Genomic DNA, 11529 nt, shown 5'->3' on the forward strand with positions numbered 1-11529 from the left:
AGACTCGGGAAGGCAGCCTTGTGTCCATTTACCCTTGGTTCACGTTTGGAAGGTTTTCTTTCTAGTGATAGTTAGAAACTTCTTTCTGAAATGAAAGCTGAGATTTTGCACAAAGTGAATGACATGCAAGCTGTGAAGTGATAAATAGTACCCTTTTCATCGGCGCTGTTATAGCAGTTCTGGATCTATCCCACTTGAGATGTAACTTTCTTTTCAAAGAAGAGAGCAGAATATTCGTCTTAGAGGTGACATAGATTTTGTCAGATCCAGGAAGGGGGCAACATGTTTTATTCCCTGGGCCACAAGGAAATCTGAATAGAGGACCCATGTAACGTTCTGTTCCCCCATTATGAATTTGTGAAGTATTAACTAGGGGTTTGTCTACACAGGGAACCTATTGCAAAATAAGCTAGGGAGTGAATTTAAAGTGCAATAGATATTTCAAATTAAGAATGCCTTTGTGCGGTTTCATAGAAGTGGAGTAAGCTAAACCCACATCCCCTAAGGGCGTGGCTATACTTGCAAGTTAGAGCACATTAAAGCAGCCCTGGGCCCCCTAACTCCTGAGGTGTCCACACTGGTAAGGCACATAGAGCATCTGGACTCTGCAGCTGGAGCGCTCCTGGTAATCCACCTCCATGCTGCACCCCGGCTGAAACATCCAGGCATCAGTGTGGACGAGGCGTTGCATTACTGCGCTGTGATTGGCCTCCGAAAACGTCCCATAGTCCCCTGAAGTCAAGTGGTCACTCTTGTTGTTGTTTTGAAATCGGCTGCGGGCATGTGGATATCCCCTTTCAAAGCTCCGTTTCTGGCAGCCAGCATGCTTCTCTGCTGTGGGACAAAGCAAACCATTAGCGTGAAATGCTGCTGTTGTGAGTGTGTGTGTGTGTGGGGGGGGTGTCTCCTCCTGTCTGAACTTACAAGACAGCATGCTGACACACTCTCCCCTCCTCCCCCACATACACTCCCTGTCACATTCTCCCCCCGCCCCCCATGTGAAAAGCATGCTGCAGCCACTTGCACACTGGGATAGCTACCACAATGCACTGCTCTCTGTGGCGTTGCAAGAGCTGCTAAGGTGGCCATGCCAGTGCGCTTCCAGCTGATAGCGTAAACACACAGCAGCGTTTTCCCTGCTGCAGTCTCCAAAGGCTGGTTTAACTCCCAGTGCTCTACATCTGCAAGTGTAACCAAGCCCTAAAAGTGCCTATGTCTCCACTTAAAACACTACAGCTGCAGTGCTTCAGTGTAGACACTCCCTACAATGACGGAAGGGGTTCTCCCAGAGCTGTCTACACTGGGGGTTAGGTTGGCATAGCTACATCTCAGGGGTGTGACAAAGCCACACCCCTAAGAGACCTAGCTATGCTGATGTAAGTTCCCAGTGTAGACCAGTGTTAAATGTGGGTTAAGCATTCACATGGGGAGCTATTGCGGAATAGCTATTCCAGGCTATGTCCCGTAGCAGGCAAAGCATTAGACACTAGTCCCATTGAATTTAACTGCCCCTTTCACATGAGAAACAAAAACTCTCATGGAAAAGGGTGGCAGGATCAGGTCCCTTTTGTGCATAATCTTTGATATAAACTGCTAAAAAGGTTTTGACTTAAATAATATAATAAAGTTCAGTGATCGAAAGCACAGACAAAGTAATAACTGGCACTAGGATATGCAAGCCAGGTGAGGTCTAAAAGTGGGCAGAGAGGCAATGAAGCAAGCCGGAAATAAGAAGACATGCCGCAAAGGAGAAGGCTCTTGCAACAGGTGGCTGGTGTGAAGGAATGGGGCCAGTACCAGATGAGCAGAAGGAGTGAGGTAGCGTGGAAGGGTTGAAAATAGAAATTAAATAAGTGGATCCTAGAATGAGGGTACAAAAACATGTTTCTGGGGGAGTGATGTGGTTATGGATCTGTGTAAAGGGGCTGTACGCAAGTATCCTGCATGTGCTGGAGTCTAGAGAATTAGGACTTGGCAATTGCAAAAGAGAAGGGAACTGTAGTAGCCAAGAGTGCTACAAAGACTGACCTGACTCTTCCCTAGTCTGAGTTCTGTTCCCAGGCTACTTTAATTGGTATTGTTTTAGATTATTATTTATTGCTAAACTGTTCTCATCTCTCCAAGCAAATTGCAGAGCAAATAACCTTGCTTGAATAAGATATCAAGTTTACTTCTTATTTCTTGGCAATGGAAGATCAGCATTTGAGAAGAATTTACAGAGGTTTTGTAAGTATCAACAACAGCAGAGGCAAAATGTGTAGCATTTCATGTGACGAATTATTAAGTTATGTCTGGAGACAGTAAAATACTGATGTTGAACATTCTTCTTTTGCCAGTAATCAGCCTGGTCCTTGTTTAGAGCATTCCATGTTTATAGAGTGAAAAAAAAATGGCCTCCCAACCCCCCAAATTTTATTTTTTGTAGTTTATACTAATGCAAGGCTTTAGATCAGTTTAAGCTACTTTAAGGCCCTAAGTGGATTTAAAGTGCAAAAATAAAATTCCCCAAAACACAATTTGTGGGAAAAACATGAAGGGATCTGGCAGGCTGAGCAGAGGTGTATGTTAAGAAGCAGCTGTCAGGCACCTCTTTCTGTGGATAGAAAATCCAATGGAGCAACACTGGTTGTGAATCAATAACAAACTCGTTAAGAAAGCATTTTAGCATTCCCTCCAAATTCAAACACTTACAGTAGTAATTTTGCTCAGAGTATAACTCTGTTGCTATGTCCAGACTGCACACCACTGTAGGCGGTGTGTAAGGTGTGTGTAGCCACATGCCACAGTGAAAAGCAGGCTGTGTCCATTGTAGGACACCGCTGTGTAGTGTAGCTACACATGTCAGAGAGGTGGCAGGCGGGAAAAGCTCAGGCAGCTCCCTGTGGCAGGGAAAGGCTTGGCCAGCAAGGGAGCTGTTAGAGCCTTTATCCACTGCTGGGAGCTTCCCTGCGGTGGGGAAAGACTCTGGCAGCAGGGGGGCAGTTGGGCCCTACGCTGATAAAAACAGCAGTGTAGACAGAGGAGGCACTGCTTGAGTGCATGGAGAGTCATGTCGGGTACATACTTACAGGATCCAAGCGTATCTTTACTCACCTAAGTGCCTCTGCTGATTATACCCGTACTAGGAGAGAATGCAGGGTATGCCATCTACATGCTGCCATAAGGAATGCGCAGTGTAAACATGCCTTGTGTTTCCATTTTTTTGCTAACAGCTATAAAAGCACCAGGACAGCTATGTTGTCCTACCTTTGAGTGCTGCAGTGATAGTTGATATTTGAGCCAGGTGTTCAAGATCTGTCATTTCAGGAACAACAATTTAATCCTTAGCGCTCTGATCCCTTTTACATCTTCATACTCAAGTCTTCAAGGTGGGTGTAAAAGGCTACCCTTCTGCACCTACTTTGCAGAGGTGTAAAAAAGCACCCAGTGGGCAAGGCAGTAGCAAATTGGTTCCAGCGTGTCTGCAGCAGGCATTTATATAAAGTCCCCCTTTTTCCAGGTAGCACATAGGCTGTCATTCTACTTTGCTCCACCTTTATGAGAACACTTCCATACAATGCTACAGTGGCATGATTACCATAGCACCCATCAAGTGCCAGATTCGCTCTAGCCTTGTCTTGTGAGATGCAAATTCCAATAACTAGGATAATTTTCTTTCATTTGTCACTGTTTAAGGTATTGGATTCTACTGATGCCTTCGGACAAAGAGATAGTAGTCAATAAATTTGTTCAATTTACCTTTTGCCACATGCCATATGCCACATCTTAGTCTCCTCAATCCATGCAGCAAAATGTGCTTGTTAAGATTTCTGTATTTATTTTGGTTTGGTTTGATTGCACAGATCATCTTGTACATAGCTTCATCTGAATTATGCCTCATGTTAAACTAGGGACCATATGCTCAGCTGATGTAAATTAAAGTCAGTGGAGCTACACCAATTTATCCCAGCTGAGGCTCTGGTACTAAGTCTTCAAAGAAGAAAACTTTTGGATTGTTACGCAAACACCATTTTCTCTTTCTTCAGCAGTAATGGCTATTGGGCCTGATTCTGATCTCAAGGAAACTGAGGTAAATCTGCCACACTCCCAGCACTGGTAGCTATTCCTCTCACAGAGGTGGTTTTATTATAGCGCCAGGAGAGCTCTCTCCCACCGCAGGAGCTGCGACTACACAGCCACGTTAACCACGTTTAACGTTAACCACATTTAACATTGGCTGTGTAGACTTACCCGTAGTTAGAATGTGTTTAGTCTCATTCAGCTGCAGTGTCACCTGGGTGCTGGATGTTATGTATGTAAAGTACCAAGAAAGAGAGAGCACTTGGGATTTGCTCTGTAATGTTCTGTACCCAAAACAAAGTAAAAAATGGCAGATGCCTCAGTGCTGTTGGCAAACAGACTCCCTTTCAGCATAGGTACAGTCTTTCCACTGTGTGGCTACATTATACCATAATGGATATCCCAAAATGGTTGTCGTATGGTTCGCAAAGCTTGGTCCCTGTGATGGGGTCTACAGCAGGGGTTCTCAAACTGGGGGTTGGGACCCCTCAGAGGGTCATGAGGTTATTACAGGGGGGCTACACCCCAACCCCACTTTGCATCCCACATTTATAATGGTGTTAAATATATAAAAAAGTGTTTTTAATTTGTAAGGGGGGAAACACTGAGAGGCTTGCTGTGTGAAAGGGGTCACCAGTACAAAAGTTTGAGAACCACTGGTCTACAGGTTCCACACAACCAGTGCTGGGAGTAGAATACTGGGCTACGGAGGCCCTGCCCCTCAACAGGAACAGGGCACATTCCCTGTGGAGAAACAGTTTAAGAGGACACTGGTAGCCCAGGAAAAGAGCTGCATGCAGCATCAGGGAGTGTGGCTCATGCCAAGAGCTGTGCCTGAGGTTGCAACAGCTTTGTAAGGGCTGCTCTAGCAGCCGTGACTTAGATTTCCCTGATCCACCCTTTGGGAGTTGAAAGCCCTAAAAGAGATTGACTGAACAAGGCACTAAAAAACAGAAGACAGTCTGCTAAGCCAGCAACCATGCCTTAAACTGAGGCACTTGGACTGGCAGGAAGTGATCTAGGGGAAAACATAATTTGGGGTAGCTCAATAACTGGGCTAGATACTTCATAAACCTCTCTCTCTGGTAATGGGTTGGGATCTGGTGGAGTAGGTGGGCCAGGTCCCCCTACCTTGCTCCTCTGTAGTGATAGAACCTCTGGGGGAGCAGCTGGAGCACAAGGGGGTGACTGAGGCCATAGCCAGGCCCTCTCTGGGATGACTAGTCCAGCAGAAACCATAAGGCCACGACCTACCTCTAGACAAGCTGGTCATTGGACCTTCCCACAGCAATCCCTGAAGCTTCAGGGTAAAGAGCGATCGCTTCAGCTTCAGTTGGAGGGAGGAAAAGTGGCAGGTTAAATATAAAAGTACCAAAATAGTAAAACTTTCTCAATTCCTAGCTTGGCCACAGGCTGTGTGTGACCTTGGGCAAGTCAGTTAGGGCCAGATTTTTGAAGCCATTTATGCACCTAACTCCCAACTGTGCCCCAGTTACCATCTGTACAGTGGAAATAATAGAACATCTTTTCTCCCACCCTTTGTCTTTCTTCTCTATTGGGATTGTAAGCTCTTCAGGCAACGGCTGTCTCTGACTTACTACATGTTTGTGCAGCTCACCAGGAGCTGAGATCCTGGCTGGCATGCCAAGGCGTGACAGCTTTATAAATAATACTTACTAGTAATACACTCCCCCACTGCCATGCCAATCACAGCTGTGCCTGCCTGGGTGGTGGAGGAAAGGTTTTGGCTAATTACTAGAAAAGGGCTCTAATTATCCACCCCCAACCACAAGCAAAATCAACAGGCCTGAACTGAGGTAAAGCCAGACTAACTAAGATACTGTTGATAAAGCTTTTCAACCCAGCCAATGCCCTCAGCACTATTTCTCCAGCTATTAACAGCAATGAAGGTTTACAAAATCACAGGCTAAAAAAATTAGCTGTTTCTAACACACTTAAACCCATACACGCATACTACAGATATTTAAAACATGCCTAGTTAAAGCGTTAAGGGCCTGATTCCAAAACCCACCAAAATCTCCTATTAATATCAATGATGCAGGAATGGGCCCTTATTCAGCTAATCCCTAAAAGCCTCAATTAAGAACATAAGAACGGCCATACTGGGTGAGACCAATGGTCCATCTAGCCCAGTATCCTGTCTTCCAACAGTGGCCAATGCCAGGTGCTCCAGAGGGAATGAACAGAACAGATAATCATCAAGTGAGCCATCCCCTGTTGCTTATTCCCAGCTTCTGGCAAACAGAGGCTAGGGACACCATTCCTGCCCATTCTGGCTAATAGCCATTGATGGACTTATTCTGCATTAATTTATCTAGTTCTTTTTTGAACCCTGTTATAGTCTTGGCCTTCACAACATCCTCTGCCAAGGAGTTCCACAGGTTGACTGTGCATTGTGTGAAAAAAATATTTCCTGTTGTTTGTTTTAAACCTGCTGCCTTTTAATTTCATTTGGTGACCCCTAGTTCTTGTGTTATGAGAAGTAGTAAACAACATGTCCTTATTAACTTTCTCCACACCAGTCATGATTTTATAGACCTCAATCACATCCCCCCCTTAATCATCTCTTTTCCAAGCTGAAAAGTCCCAGTCTTATTAATCTCTCCTCATATGGAAGCTGTTCCATATCCTTAACCATTTTTATTGCCTTCTGTGTCCCTTTTTCAATTCAAATATATCTCTTTTTGAGATGGGGCAACCAGAACTGCATGCAGTGTTCAAGGTGTAAATGTATCATGGATTTATATAGTGGCATTATGATATTTTCTGTCTTATTATCTATCTATCCCTTTCCTAATGGTTCCTAATATTCTGTTAGCTTTTTTGACAGCTACTGCACATTGAGCAGCTGTTTTCAGAGAACTATCCACAATGATGCCAAGATCTCTTTCTTGAGAGAGAACAACTAATTGTATGAGTAGTTGGGATTATGTTTTCCAGTGTGCATTATTTTGCATAAATCAACATTGAATTTCCTCTGCCCTTTTGTTGCTCAGTCACCCCATTTTGTGAGATCCCTTTGTAACTCTTCACAGTCAGTTTTGGACTTAAAAAGAAAAGGAGTACTTGTGGCACCTTAGAAACTAACCAATTTATTTGAACATAAGCTTTGGACTTAACTATCTTGAGTAATTTTGTATCGTCTGCAAATGTTGCCACCCCCCTGTTTACCCCTTTTCCAGATCATTTATGAATATGATGAACAGCACTAGTCCTAGAATAGACCACTGGTGGACACTACTATTTATCTCTCTCCATTCTGAAAACTGACCATTTATTCCTATCCTTTGTATCCTGTCTTTTAACCAGTTACTGATCCATGAGACGACCTTCCCTTTTAGCCCATGACTGCTTACTTTGTTTGAGAGCCTTCAGTGAGGGACCTTGTCAAAGGCTTTCTGAAAGTCCAAGTACACTACATCCACTGGATCACCCTTGTCCACGCTGGTTGGTCCCCTCAAAGAATTATAATAAATTGGTGTGGCATGGTTTTCCTTTACAAAAACCATGTTGACTCTTCCCCAACAAATTGTGTACATCTTTGTGTCTGATATCACTTAGGACACTCCAATTAGTACACCCGAGAATGATATTCACCTGCAATTGCGTCTCATTGTCTCATATTTAATTTGTGATCCACTATAATTCCCAGATCCTTTTCACCAGTTCTACTGCCTAGCCAGTTGTTCCCCATTTTGTATTTGCATTTGATTTTTTCCTTCCTAAGTGTAGTACTTTGCACTTGCCTATATTAAATTTCATCTTATTGATTTCAGACCAATTCTCCAATTTCTCAAGGTCATTTTGAAATCTAACCCTGCTGTCTTCCAAAGTGCTTGCAACTACTCCCAGCTTCATGTCACCCACAAATTTCATAAGCATACACGTTTCCTTTTTGTTGTGTGAGGTTAACGCTATGTGTATATATAATAAAATTGTTCATTATAATAGTAATAATTGTATCAGGGACAACACACTCCAGGGCTTGTGCACTGTGTTGCATCATGTTATCCCTTGCAGACCTTTTCTTGTGTTTTCATAGGTATGTTTTGAGATACCTATTTCAGAGGCGGGTATGCCATTGGCCACATTTGAGAAACACTGGTCTATGTGGCCGCATGCGGCCACCAGGGGCTTTTCTTGCCACCACAGCCTCCTGGGCTGTGATTGGGACGGGTGGGGAGGGCAAAGGAATGCCCCCCTCCCTCTCTCCTGGATGCACTGCCTTAGTATTGGTTGCTGGGGCCGCCAGCAGGGGTTGAGCCCTGGCCCCTCTGGAGTAACCTGGGGCACAACGTAGGAGTAGGCAGCTGGTGAGTTCCCCACCTTCCCAGGGATGGTGTGGCTCAGGCTTTGGCCTTCAGCTCGGGGGTGGCAGGGCAGCAGGCTCTGGCTTCGGGGCTTTGGGCTCCAGCCCTGGGTCCTGGCTGTGTGGCAGCAGGCCCCAGGGTCCGGCCACATGGCTTTGGGCTCCATCCTTGGGCCCCGTCCTCCAGTTGTGGGACTTTGGGCTCCTGCTGCAGGTCTTCAGGCTCCAGCTCTTGCTGCCTCCCCCAGCCCCACACCTCATCTTCCCTGGCCCTCCCCCAGGGCTGAATTTGTCCCCAGGCTTGCCAGAGATGAGTAACTCTGCTTTGAAAAGTAATACTTGCATGTTTGTTAATATCACTGTTCACAACAGACTTACTAGCTAGCCATAAATAAATTACAATGATTTGGATGTGTCTGTGTGCATATTTATTTGATTTTCCTAAAGCGAATTAAGTATTTTAGGAAAAAGGGAGGCCACCAAAAAATTTGTCGTGAGAACCCCTGCCATAGACGGTTATCTAGAAGGGGGTACGCAGCCTAAAAAATTTGAAAACCACTGATCTAACTTATCTAAATATTCTTTAACCTGTTTCGCCCCCCCCCCCCCCCCATTCTGGCTTGTGTTCCTTTCCCCTTGTTATTAATACTAATCGTGTTAAGCATCTGGCCACAATTAATCTTTTTGTTGAAGACTGAAACAAAATAGGTATAAAAAACCTCAGCCTTCTTGATGGCATCAGTTATTAGCTCTCCTTCCCCGCTAAGTAATGAACGTATGCTTTCCTTCATCTTTCTCTTCTTCCTAATATATTTATAGAACCTCTTCTTCTTGCTTTTTATGTTCCTCACTAGGTGTAACTCATTTTGTGCCTTCGCCTTTCTGATTTTGTCCCTATTTTCTATTCAAGCATATGTGCATCTAATAATTTGAGCTATGGTTAAATGGTTAATAAATTTATTTTACTGCTTGTAATAAAACCCATAAAAATGAATGTAGCTGGATATCCTAAAATGCAGTGCAGTAAGCTGTTTCCTAGCCATTAAACAGTAGTAATGACTTATTTGTTGTCTCTTACAGTTTAGCTTTTGGTAATAATATAATACTTGGCTTACTTAGAGTTAATTATTTAAAAAAAACTAGTAAAAATGGGCTTTTAATGCAGTAAAACAGTCTTTAAGTTTCTTTAAAAATTGTGTAATTTAAATAAAGTACTTAGATGCTCCTACTGTCCGTTTGAGGAAGCAGAGGTGAGAGACCCAGTCTAGTTTCTTGCTGCAGTGAGAGCAGGATTTAAGCCACACTAGTCAGCAGTCTGCTGTACTGATCCCTGTGAGTGAGGATTCCATGCCAGATACAAATCAGGAATGCTATACAGCAACAGTGCAGGGGCATTTACTGGAGAAGGATTCAGTCAGTCTAGATGATGACGAGAGAAAGAAAGAAAGAAAGAAAGAAAGAAAGAAAGAGAAAAATGTCAAAAACACCGAATTCCGTGTAGTTCTTGTTTGATTTTCAGTTCAGGTGAGATCAGTGTTAGATTAAGCTGTGGAACCGGGGAAACTCCTGACGAATGAGAGTTTGAGGAGGGGGATGTGTAGAGAATGTTTTACCTAAAGTCCCCAGTGCCCAGAACTCCCGTGCAGTTCAGCAGAATCTGGGCACAGAAGGCTTGCAGGATCAAGTCCTCTATCTGTGTTATTCTGTTTAATTAATATGTAACTTTTGAGCTGTTTCTCAACAGACTGTATGCAGATCCCAGTGGAAAATAGCTGAGCATATGAATAGTACCAGGTTGAAACAATAACAAACAGGTTGAATCATTCAAACCCTGAAAATCACTTTGACTCTGGGCCAAAAGCTTATCATGAGATGATATCAGTATGGGAAAACTAACAGGCTTAGCAGCCAGCTGGTTGGAGTTGGCATATATTGTATCCACAACTCAAGAGCAGGTGGTTCTTATATTTAAGGTTGTACGTGACAGGGAGTCAGGAGATTTGGGTTTTATTCCTAGCTTTGCTGCAGAATACCTCTATGACCTTGGGCAAGCTACTTGCTATCCTGCTCTCTCTCTCTTTCTCTCTCTCTCTCTCCTTTTCCTCATCCTTAAAGCAGGGGCAGCAATATCCGTCTCAAAGGGGTGTTGTGAAGCTAAATTCATTTTGAAAAATTGCTTTGTGATCTGAAGAAGTAAAGTGCTTAAGAAGTCTAAAGTATTATACTGGACGAAAGGAGACGCTAGTATTTCATACTGCATGTTCTTATTCATGACTCTTTCTAAAACCAGAGCATCCCATGTCTTATTGTACCTAGTACTCAAGATGGGAATAAGTGGCTTAAGCTGCCTTCCAGCTGTGCTAGAAAGATAAGCAACTGCCAGTGAGAACCAGACTAAAGAACTGACTTCATAAGGCAAGAGTTTTGTTTATGCCCAAGAGGGCAACAGACATAATGAAGTTACTTGTTCATCCTGTGACTATTTTTACATCTGCAGAAGAATCATTTTGCAAAAGATCTTTATTCCAACTTCAGTGGGGCTACTCATAGTCTTATTTAGGCACAGACTTAAGTACCTTGCTGAACTGCAGCTTTACCAGGCCCTGTTAGCAAATAAAGTACAGTGAACACAAAGTCTCCTTGTCAAGGTTCCTCCCCCACTCTGAACTCTAGGGTACAGATGTGGGGACCTGCATGAAAAACCTCCTAAGCTTATCTTTACCAGCTTAGGTCAAAACTTCCCCAAGGTACAAAATATTCCACCCGTTGTCCTTGGACTGGCCGCTACCACCACCAAACTAATACTGGTTACTGGGGAAGAGCTGTTTGGACGCGTCCTTCCCCCCAAAATACTTCCCAAAACCTTGCACCCCACTTCCTGGACAAGGTTTGGTAAAAAGCCTCACCAATTTGCCTAGGTGACTACAGACCCAGACCCTTGGATCTTAAGAACAATGAACAATCCTCCCAACACTTGCACCCCCCCCTTTCCTGGGAAATGTTGGATAAAAAGCCTCACCAATTTGCATAGGTGACCACAGACCCAAACCCTTGGATCTGAGAACAATGAAAAAGCATTCAGTTTTCTTACAAGAAGACTTTTAATAAAAATAGAAGTAAATAGAAATAAAGAAATCCCC

This window comes from Lepidochelys kempii, chromosome 11 (genome assembly GCF_965140285.1).
Source record: "Lepidochelys kempii isolate rLepKem1 chromosome 11, rLepKem1.hap1, whole genome shotgun sequence".
NCBI classification, from domain to species: Eukaryota; Metazoa; Chordata; order Testudines; family Cheloniidae; genus Lepidochelys; species Lepidochelys kempii.